Genomic DNA, 12,230 nt, shown 5'->3' on the forward strand with positions numbered 1-12,230 from the left:
GGGTAATAACTGATGAAAGCTTCATCATGAAAGACCTGTTGTGCCATAACATTTTCTTGTCCATCAACATAAGAAGCATCACCATCAAAGCCAACCACTACAGGCAAAACAAACTCTCCTTCAACAGGCACCATTGCCAAAGCATTCACCTCAGTTCCTGTATGCTCATTTTTATCAAGGCCAATAAGAAATTCATCTATCACAGCATGCATAGTCTCATCCATAGCATCAACATCATTCATAGTCTTCTGATGTTGCTCCTCCTTCATAGCATCAATCTTGGTCGTGGCTTTCTTAACATTAATGCACATCTGATCATCCAACTCCAACTCAGGTTCATCATCCTCTGCAGACTTTCTATATCCCACTCATCCCACAAAGGTTCATTATCCAAAGACTCAAAAGCAAACTCTTTCACATCACATGCATACCTTTGCTCATGATTCACCTGCACCTCCTCGCATTCTTCCTGTATGGCCTCTTCTTGTTGGGCAACCTCATCATTAAGCACTTCCTCATCAATAACCAGGGCATCCATGTCTGTATCCTCCTCACTGGATGAAGTGTCCTCTGTTCCTTCACTAGTAGTGGTGCTACTAGTCGTGTCATCAACACTCGAATCAGCTTCATTCGTCTTCTAAAGGGTGACCACATCCACCACCTTAGTTTTACCCTTCTCCTCATTTGTCAACCCACTGCTGCTTCCTTTAATTTCAATTCCATAATCATTTGCCCTATTGGGAATCTGAGAGGGTAAGGGATACATATCACCCCCCATTTTGCTGAGGCTTATCACAATCTGTACTTAGATGTCAGGGTTCACCACAATTCCAACATGTAGGAATAAACCGTCTACACCCTCAAAACCACGGCCACTTCCATATCCTGTTGTTTGACCTTCAACCCCTTCCTGATTATAGCCTCTGTCTCGGCCACGTCCACCACCTGTGTTCTCCATCATTTTCAAGCTCAGATTCTTCATACAATCCACCATTTGCCTCATGTCCTGTTGAAGCCCTTCATCAGAAGCTATAACAGCTGTGGGTACCACCTTTGTCCCCTGTGGTGTAACATTATTCACTTGAGCTTCTGTCGGTTGCACTCTTTCCAGCACGTTTCTCATCGGTACCGCTTTTGGCCGGAACCATCCCTAGCTGGTTCATTCGTTGCAACTTCCAATCCTTTGATTTGGCTATCTCCACTGCATCCTCATAAGACTTGGGCTTCTTTAATTCAACCTTCCAGCGAATACCTCCCTTCAATCATGTAATAAAACGATCCTTCTTCATCATGTCCGGAGGTACTTGATCCTCCCCCAAAACCCTGCACAAGGTCTCCCACAGCAAAGAAAATTTCTTCATATAATCATCAATTGGCTCCAATTCGCCCTGTGTCAATCCCTACACCTCATGCCAAACTTTATCTGGATCCTCAATCTTCTTTTGAACTTGTTCAAAAGTGCAGTCTTCAATCCATCCTCAGTCATTGGAATGTGTGGTTCAGCATCCTTCATAAGCTCTGGACCAAATCCTTGCATCCCCATTCAAGTAGATATTTAGCGACCACAATACCTGTACCGGCTCATTGATGTGGTTACTTATGCATGCAACCTCCAACCTTTCCAGAAAATCTGCCACATCTTCATTAGGACCACCAAAAACTCTGGATACGACATCATTTTGATCTCCAAGCTTCACCTGAGCTATCCTCAATGGGGGCACCAGAAAGAATGTGAGGTGAAAAAAAGAAAAAAGACTATGCCTCTATAGCCCTTCACCTCCCAACTTCGATACAACAACTACAAACGGGGACACCACCAGCCACCGACTGGAACACTTCTCACAGTTCACCACCCACCCACACCAGAAAGACAGCTCAAAACCACGATAGACAAATGATCATCCAGCAAAAACATACACAGCACCATCCACACCATAAACTTTGGGAAATCTAATCCATCTTCACCACACTTCAAATAAACTCAGCAATTACACCAAAAACCAAGACTCTGGCTTGGATTTACTACCAAGGGAATTCACCCTTGCGTCTGACAACCAAGCCTCTCTTCCGGTCTCTGCTTCACTTCAGAGGGTGCCCCACCAGCAACCCTCGACTTCCTCTACAACCCAGAAACGGCAATCATACACAAATGACCCAGCTCTTATGGTACCAGCCTCTGCACCTGTCTTCAGCACTACCAGCCACCTCAGCTGCTTTATGTGCCAGTCACACCGCTACTTCCCGTACCAGAGCCACAGCTCCTCTACAACCCTCGACTTCCTCTACAACCCAGAAACGGCAACCATACACAAATGACCCAGCTCTTATGGTACCAGCCTCTACACCTGTCTTCAGCACTACCAGCCACCTCAGCTGCTTTACGTGCCAGTCACACCGCTACTTCCCGTACCAGAGCCACAGCTCCTCTAGCGGACCAAACAAGCGCCGGGCGGCTTCCACGCTTTTGCACGCTCGGTTGTTGCTCCTTTCTTCCCTTAGCTCTCTCCTTGCGCCTCACCGCCAACTTCAAAGGCGGCTCCTCTTCTCAGTCACCTACGGCTGCTCACCAGAGAGGGATCCCCTGCACTTGCCAGGCGGCAAATCCCTATGCTGCAGCTCTTCGCCAAGACGGCTTCACCCACGCCGTCAGCCCTCTCTTCACACAGTCGACTCTTCTAACGGCTCCCTCTTCTCAGTCACCTACGGCTGCTCACCAGAGAGGCATCCCCTGCACGCCAGGCGGCAAATCCCTATGCTGCAGCTCTTCGCCAAGACGGCTTCACCCACGCCGTCAGCCCTCTCTTCACACATTCGACTCTTCTAACGGCTCCCTCTCTACGTTGGCTCCCTGCCGAATCACTAGAGCCGCCTTCACATCAATGAGGCGGCAACCACCTTCTTGTCACCCTCTATGGTCGCTACCATCAGCGACCCCCAACCATCGCCAGCCTGCGCATCCAGAGAGGCTTCTGCAGCGCCTGTTTTTCACGCTCACCAGAGAGGTCCCTTTTTACTAGGCGGCAACTCCACACTTCCCGTTTTCTCTCCACGATTCGCCAACCTTCCAGACGTCTACTGCTGGCAGCAAAGCAAGGCTTCCACATGGTCTCCAAAATTATTGCCCACGTTATATCATTATATTCTTTATTTTAAAGCTTCAATTAGATGGCCACAATCACCCTCTCATTAGCTTGCTTCATCTCCAGATGCCAGAACTTACTCAAACACGACCATTGCCCATGCTCCAAAGGCGGCTCACATTCGAATCGGTCGGTGCCCTGCATTTGGCAACCACCCGCACACCATACTGCTACAATAAAAAACTTCCAAATCTCCAGCATCTGCTCCCAAAAAAAAAAACAACACGCATGTACTAGCTCACTGCAAGCCATTCAGTCTGTACACCTGCCAGGGCATTTAGGGCAAAGTTTATTCGCACACCATACATCCCATATGTACACAGACCCAAAACACTTTTTAGATTTTTACCTGACACTCGCCAATGCTTTCTTGAGGGTATCGTATGCCTGTTGGCACTCCTTTGTCCATTCAAAATTAACCAGGAGCCCATAAAGGGGACCAGCTATGTCAGAATACATGAAGATGAAATGTCAGTAATAACCAACATGCCCCATAAATTGATGGACTCCCTTAAAGTTGTAGTAGGGGGTGATAGCTCGAGGATAAGTCACACCTCGCTGTCATCTGTGGAAATACCATGTTCTGAGACAATGTGTCATCCCAAGATTAGTCCATGCCAAACCCAAAATTGACATTTTAGAGGGTTAAGAGAGATTCCATAGAGTCAATATGTCTCTAGCACTTTTCTCAAACACCATGGTTGTCCATAAAGACTTCAAGGAATTTTCATAGATACTCCTTGTAGGCTGTGCACTTTAGGCATTGGAAGGTTCCTAGGGAATTAGTCAAATTGAATGGCATGACATGGTATGCATATGTGCCCCATTCAATGGCAAAAGCCATTTTATGTTGATGTTTTAGGTCTATCAATACTTGGTTGTAGTCAGAAAACAAATCAAGAAAGCTATAGGCGTCCTTTCTTGCGATCCTCTCCAGTAAGGGCAATGGTGGATAGTGGTCTCATATTGTGGCGGCATTGACCTTTTTGAGGTACACACACACTCTCTCTTTTACATCACTCACAAGATAGATTTTTTTAACATAGGATGTCCATTTCTTTAATTGTAGCTCAATTTGAATCTATTCGTGCTTATCAGGGCATGAGCGCCCTACAATGCACCCTCACAATATGTTTTTTTAAAAAACGAGAAAATCTCACACACTCTTTTTTCACCCCTTTGCGGATAGAATTGAACGTGCGTCAAGGAGGAGCCCCCACCCTCCACATTATGGGTTTGAGTGATTATATAATAGGAGACACTTCCAATAGGGCACCAAAATATTTTTTTTGTATTTCCATTGAATACATTATGTGAGTTTTTCAAGAATAAGAGTGTTTTTCTAAGGTTTCATTTTAGTATGTAATGATTAATGCTTGAAAAAGTCAATGCAATCATGACCCTTCTTGCCCTTTCTATTTGCATGCAATTCACCCATATCCTTTCTATTTAAGGTCTCACAATTTATTTAGTATGTAATGATTAATGCTTGAAAAAGTCACTGAAATGATGATCCTCCTTGCCTTTTCTATTTGCATGCATTCACCCATATCCTTTCTATCTAAGGTCTCACAATTCTCTATAAAAAGAGGGAGAGAGAAGGAAGGGTGGAAGAGTAACTTGTAAGGTTGTATATTAAATGCCACTTAATACATATCAAAAAGTTGTACATCATTGTCTGTTCAGGATATAATGCAATAAGGCGAGAATCAAAAAATCGTTCTCCAACAATGGTCGACGGCTTAGCTCACTGCTTGCTGAGTTCGCCTTTTGTGAGCATGGCTACGAGGTCCCCTCGCTATCATATCCGAGCAATCCACGCGAGAAAGCAACTTGGTGTACTGAGGAGATGGCTCACTCCCGAACACAAGCATATTCCCTTCCATCACAGCAAGAGACTGTTGGTAGTGGGGGCCAAGAGAGGGCTGCTTCCTGTGAGAAGTAAACTCTTCTCTGGAGAAGGAGACACTGGTGATTCGGTCTCGAGAAAGGTTTGTTCATTGCAGGCTTAAATTATTGGTATCAGCATTTTTTTTTTGGACAAAACCTTTTTGGGGATCAAATACGTGTTTACATTTTTAGTTTTAAAGATATTGTGGTGATAGAAAATGGAAGATTGAAAAGCAACACGTGAACTATCAATCCTCACCATCCACTTAAAAAAACTTCAGCCTACAGTGTGGATTGAATCTACAGTAGTCACACTTTTGAGACCAAAAGTGATACAATGGTACCATGGATATAGTGTATCCACATATAATCAGTAGATAATCATGTGTAGAGTGAGATAAGCCACGATCAACTAAGAGCCATGGATAACTGAAAGAAAAAGTAAAGAGAATATATCTAACACTAGTGTATGCACATATAATCAGTAGATAATCCTGTGTAGAGTGAGATAAGCCAGGATCAGCTAATGATGGTACCTGCCTCGGCTAGAACCGATCTGATGGTGGAGGGAATATCAGGCCTATGTGATGGGAGTATGTCATAATGGCGGAGAATCTCTCCTGGATCTGCCTCTGTTGCATGGAGGGTTGTGGTGCTCTGGATCAAGTGTGCTGCCTCAGTACTACATCCCTGTGTCTTATAATCTCTGTCAAGTACATGCCCAGGTATTTCTTATCCTCATACTGCATCACCTGTGCGAGTGGGCTGAATCCCTCCTGCAAAAATTGGTAAAATCTCCCTTGTATCTCATAGTAGACCAGGTAGTAAGATAGATAGTTTGTCTCATCCTCTACCTCTCCCATGGTACATAATGTGCATATCCTCTCCTCCCATGAGATATCCTTGGCTCGGCCATTCTCTACCCTGAGGTGGTGCGAGGATACCCCAACCTGGTCAATCATGATACACATAGCATGTGACACGTGTATTTGTATGTATCTCAAAAGTGTATTTGTATGTATCTTGGGATCTCAAAGAATCTATCCTTAGAGTGTCTCAAGAAGTGATCATTACATTTCTTAACCAAGGGATACCAATGTTCGATGTATGTATAGCTTGAGTATATCTAACTGGATGATCCGATTGCTCTCGTGTGAGAAGTTGAGGTAGGAGGAATCAAGGCTGTATTGAAATGGGGGAATATGGCTGTATGCCATGTGCATGGAACCACTAAACTACATTCGAATACCATGCACGTGTAGGTAATGATGGTGGCGGTGTCAACAAGGAGGGGTGTAAGACCCATGTCTAGCAGGCACTTGGGATTAAGAAAAACATAGACATTGGCATGTAGATCATTGCCTGCCCAATGAGAGAGCCATTCAGGCTCACCCCCGAGCATGGAGGTTAGTAGCATACGAGACATAACTCCACATGGAAAGCCTTGGTCCCATAACTCCCCTTCGGTGTACGCATGGAGTAGTCTCGCGAGCCTCGAGTCCAAGTCTGAGAAGCCTTTCCTCAAACTATTTACAAAAGTCACTTATATAGGCCTCCTATAAACAAGGAGCCATAAATAGTCCATGCCTTCCTTCCCATAAGATGCCTAACCTACAAGCCCTGGTTAACCTAACCTGAAGTTAGATCTATAAACTCTGCATAGGGATTAGGGGCATAACATACTTTCCCCCTTAACAACCCAATGATGTCTTGAGAAATGAATTTGGGGAAGCGACTCTTCAGACCACGTTGCCTCGACCTTAGACCGTCCTTTCCACTTGATCAAGCACTATGAGTAAATGGTATACCAAGAGTGTTTAGTACGTTGATCTAGGACCAGCTTGGGTTCCATGAGAACATACTTAGTCATGTCGAGAGATCTCTTCCATTGGCACAATCTCATCGCCTTCACCTAGATGTTCTTTCAAATGACTGACGTGAAACACATGGTGAATCTTGATTTCAAGAGGTGGTGCTAACCAATAAGCTATCCCATTTATCTTCTTTGTGATCTTATAAGGACCACAACATTGTGAAGATAACTCTGAACCTTACCAACTCTCATCGTCTTAAGAGTCCTTAGGACTTTAAGATACACCCATGTGCTCTCTTGTAAGACTCTCAAGGTTCGTCGTTGGTTTGCATAATATTGAGCATGATCTTGAGCCCTCTACACTTTCCCTTGCAATTCTCAGTGTATCTTCTTGCAAGAAATCCACTGCTGATTGAATCTTCCCCCCCTTAGTCCTACGACATGTGTGACTTCGCTTGATAACCGTTCATAAGCATAAATGGGTTGAAACTAGTAGCCGCATGCTTACTATTGTTATAAGCAAACTCAACACGTGGGAGATATCGTTCCCACTCAGATTGTCTCTTCGAGACATGTGCCCTCATGCCCTCAGCATATCCTCCATAGTCTTGTTAGTTCTCTCCATCTGACCATTTGACTCATCCGAAGATGACACGCTCCAATTTGGAAAACACTGATTGCGATAATTGTGTAGTGATTTGGGATCCCAGTCACCCTCCTTAGGCAATCCATAGAGCTTGTACAACTACCCCACAGAGCTCAGCCAATTCATGGCTCTTTACTTATAGGGATAAACCTATCCATGTTTGCTAATCAGTCTACAATGACTGAGATTGAATCATGCCTCCTACTAGTCCGAGGTAAGCCCCCTACAAAATCCATCGAGACACTACCATTGTAGTGGATGCAACATACTCTAAGGCTCTCAGCTTTGTTGAGCTAGCATTGGGGGCACACTTCCGCACATAATCCTCAACATGGGATTTCATTAAAATGCCGGTCCACCACCGACCAAGGCTAAGGTTCTTTGTATGCCAGGGTGTCCCACACTAGGTGCATCATGACACTCATACAAGATCTTAGGCACTCTTACATGATCTTAGTTTGGATGTTCCATATCATACACAAACCTTGCTAGTCTTAAAACAATAATCCACCTCAAATGGAAAACTTCATCAATCTCTCTCTCTCTCTCTCTCTCTCTCTCTCTCTCTCTCTCTCTCTCTCTAGCACTTATCTGAGTGTCCGGAACACTCAGATCTTGCAGGTTGCTATCGGCCTGAACCAATTGCCAGATTCTAACTAAGTATGGATCATCTTGGCAATGCCCTTTGAGAGATAGACAGAAGTTAGTCAATATCTTCGAGAAGGAGATGGCATTGACCTTGGGAATCCTACTAAGGGCATTTGCAACCCGATTGGTTGCCCCCTTTTGGTAACGGATCTAACAACAAACGTGGCACCATATAAATATTGAATTCTGAACATTGAAGTTACCGATTATATCCATCAAGCTTCTACAGGTTACATTGGTATTAGAGTCTTCTTCAAGTGTGAAGATTAGCTAGAAAACCAGAAAAAAAAAGGATTTTTTTTTCCGCTTGTGTGGTTGGTTTCTATACTCTCAAGGCCCATCCCTTTCGGTGTGACTCTTGTCCCTAGAAGGACGGTTGGGTTTTAGCCCCCTATAAGCCTCCAGAACGTATGAGAGAGAGATGAGAACTGTACACCGTATGGGGTCCCAAATTACCCACTGAAGGGCCCCCTATCCCGTTACCGAGATAGTATTTGCTTTATTATCTTTAAAGAGACTGACGATGTGACTGACGATAAGCCAAACGCAAGACCTCTAAAGACCAAGTGTTGGGCTGAACTGTGCACTGCTGTAGAAGCACCAAAGATGTCCAATCTCGAGCCTATGCACTCTTCCCAATAGTATGACGGAGGGATGCAAAGCTAGGGCTGAGAGAGGGGCTATTTGGGACTGTTCTAGACTGTATATGAATGCTGTAAATGAATGAGAATGGTGCGTTTTACCTTCACCAAGTAGCTGGAGCAAAACGATGAATGAATGAATGCTGAAAACTGCATGGATGCAAAAAATGCAAGGTTTACTGATGGCTGAATGCTGTGAACTGATGGCTGAATGCTGAGGACTAACGCATTTGCTGATGGAGGGCTGAAAGGCTGGTTTACTGATGGCTGAATGCTGTGAACTGATGGCTGAATGCTGAGGACTAACGCATTTGCTGATGGAGGGCTGAAAGGCTGCTGGTTTACTGATGGCTGAATGCTGTGAACTGATGGCTGAATGCTGAGGACTAACGCATTTGCTGATGGAGGGCTGAAAGCCTTTCAGCCCTCCATCAGCAAATGCGCCTTTCAGCCCTCCATCAGCAAATGCGTTAGTCAGGCTTTCAGCCCTCCATCAGCAAATGCGTTAGTCCTCAGCATTCAGCCATCAGTTCACAGCATTCAGCCATCAGTAAACCTTGCATTTTTTGCATCCATGCAGTTTTCAGCATTCATTCATTCATCGTTTTGCTCCAGCTACTTGGTGAAGGTAAAACGCACCATTCTCATTCATTTACAGCATTCATATACAGTCTAGAACAGTCCCAAATAGCCCCTCTCTCAGCCCTAGCTTTGCATCCCTCCGTCATACTATTGGGAAGAGTGCATAGGCTCGAGATTGGACATCTTTGGTGCTTCTACAGCAGTGCACAGTTCAGCCCAACACTTGGTCTTTAGAGGTCTTGCGTTTGGCTTATCGTCAGTCACATCGTCAGCCTCTTTAAAGATAATAAAGCAAATACTATCTCGGTAACGGGATAGGGGGCCCTTCAGTGGGTAATTTGGGACCCCATACGGTGTACAGTTCTCATCTCTCTCTCATACGTTCTGGAGGCTTATAGGGGGCTAAAACCCAACCGTCCTTCTAGGGACAAGAGTCACACCGAAAGGGATGGGCCTTGAGAGTATAGAAACCAACCACACAAGCGGAAAAAAAAATCCCTTTTTTTTCTGGTTTTCTAGCTAATCTTCACACTTGAAGAAGACTCTAATACCAATGTAACCTGTAGAAGCTTGATGGATATAATCGGTAACTTCAATGTTCAGAATTCAATATTTATATGGTGCCACGTTTGTTGTTAGATCCGTTACCAAAAGGGGGCAACCAATCGGGTTGCAAATGCCCTTAGTAGGATTCCCAAGGTCAATGCCATCTCCTTCTCAAAGATATTGACTAACTTCTGTCTATCTCTCAAAGGGCATTGCCAAGATGATCCATACTTAGTTAGAATCTGGCAATTGGTTCAGGCCGATAGCAACCTGCAAGATCTGAGTGTTCCGGACACTCAGATAAGTGCTAGAGAGAGAGAGAGAGAGAGAGAGAGAGAGAGATTGATGAAGTTTTCCATTTGAGGTGGATTATTGTTTTAAGACTAGCAAGGTTTGTGTATGATATGGAACATCCAAACTAAGATCATGTAAGAGTGCCTAAGATCTTGTATGAGTGTCATGATGCACCTAGTGTGGGACACCCTGGCATACAAAGAACCTTAGCCTTGGTCGGTGGTGGACCGGCATTTTAATGAAATCCCATGTTGAGGATTATGTGCGGAAGTGTGCCCCCAATGCTAGCTCAACAAAGCTGAGAGCCTTAGAGTATGTTGCATCCACTACAATGGTAGTGTCTCGATGGATTTTGTAGGGGGCTTACCTCGGACTAGTAGGAGGCATGATTCAATCTCAGTCATTGTAGACTGATTAGCAAACATGGATAGGTTTATCCCTATAAGTAAAGAGCCATGAATTGGCTGAGCTCTGTGGGGTAGTTGTACAAGCTCTATGGATTGCCTAAGGAGGGTGACTGGGATCCCAAATCACTACACAATTATCGCAATCAGTGTTTTCCAAATTGGAGCGTGTCATCTTCGGATGAGTCAAATGGTCAGATGGAGAGAACTAACAAGACTATGGAGGATATGCTGAGGGCATGAGGGCACATGTCTCGAAGAGACAATCTGAGTGGGAACGATATCTCCCACGTGTTGAGTTTGCTTATAACAATAGTAAGCATGCGGCTACTAGTTTCAACCCATTTATGCTTATGAACGGTTATCAAGCGAAGTCACACATGTCGTAGGACTAAGGGGGGGAAGATTCAATCAGCAGTGGATTTCTTGCAAGAAGATACACTGAGAATTGCAAGGGAAAGTGTAGAGGGCTCAAGATCATGCTCAATATTATGCAAACCAACGACGAACCTTGAGAGTCTTACAAGAGAGCACATGGGTGTATCTTAAAGTCCTAAGGACTCTTAAGACGATGAGAGTTGGTAAGGTTCAGAGTTATCTTCACAATGTTGTGGTCCTTATAAGATCACAAAGAAGATAAATGGGATAGCTTATTGGTTAGCACCACCTCTTGAAATCAAGATTCACCATGTGTTTCACGTCAGTCATTTGAAAGAACATCTAGGTGAAGGCGATGAGATTGTGCCAATGGAAGAGATCTCTCGACATGACTAAGTATGTTCTCATGGAACCCAAGCTGGTCCTAGATCAACGTACTAAACACTCTTGGTATACCATTTACTCATAGTGCTTGATCAAGTGGAAAGGACGGTCTAAGGTCGAGGCAACGTGGTCTGAAGAGTCGCTTCCCCAAATTCATTTCTCAAGACATCATTGGGTTGTTAAGGGGGAAAGTATGTTATGCCCCTAATCCCTATGCAGAGTTTATAGATCTAACTTCAGGTTAGGTTAACCAGGGCTTGTAGGTTAGGCATCTTATGGGAAGGAAGGCATGGACTATTTATGGCTCCTTGTTTATAGGAGGCCTATATAAGTGACTTTTGTAAATAGTTTGAGGAAAGGCTTCTCAGACTTGGACTCGAGGCTCGCGAGACTACTCCATGCGTACACCGAAGGGGAGTTATGGGACCAAGGCTTTCCATGTGGAGTTATGTCTCGTATGCTACTAACCTCCATGCTCGGGGGTGAGCCTGAATGGCTCTCTCATTGGGCAGGCAATGATCTACATGCCAATGTCTATGTTTTTCTTAATCGCAAGTGCCTGCTAGACATGGGTCTTACACCCCTCCTTGTTGACACCGCCACCATCATTACCTACACGTGCATGGTATTCGAATGTAGTTTAGTGGTTCCATGCACATGGCATACAGCCATATTCCCCCATTTCAATACAGCCTTGATTCCTCCTACCTCAACTTCTCACACGAGAGCAATCGGATCATCCAGTTAGATATACTCAAGCTATACATACATCGAACATTGGTATCCCTTGGTTAAGAAATGTAATGATCACTTCTTGAGACACTCTAAGGATAGATTCTTTGAGATCCCAAGATACATACAAAT

Source organism: Cibotium barometz, chromosome 60, assembly GCF_041138505.1.
Source record: "Cibotium barometz isolate CiBa-2024 chromosome 60, ASM4113850v1, whole genome shotgun sequence".
NCBI lineage: Eukaryota > Viridiplantae > Streptophyta > Polypodiopsida > Cyatheales > Cibotiaceae > Cibotium > Cibotium barometz.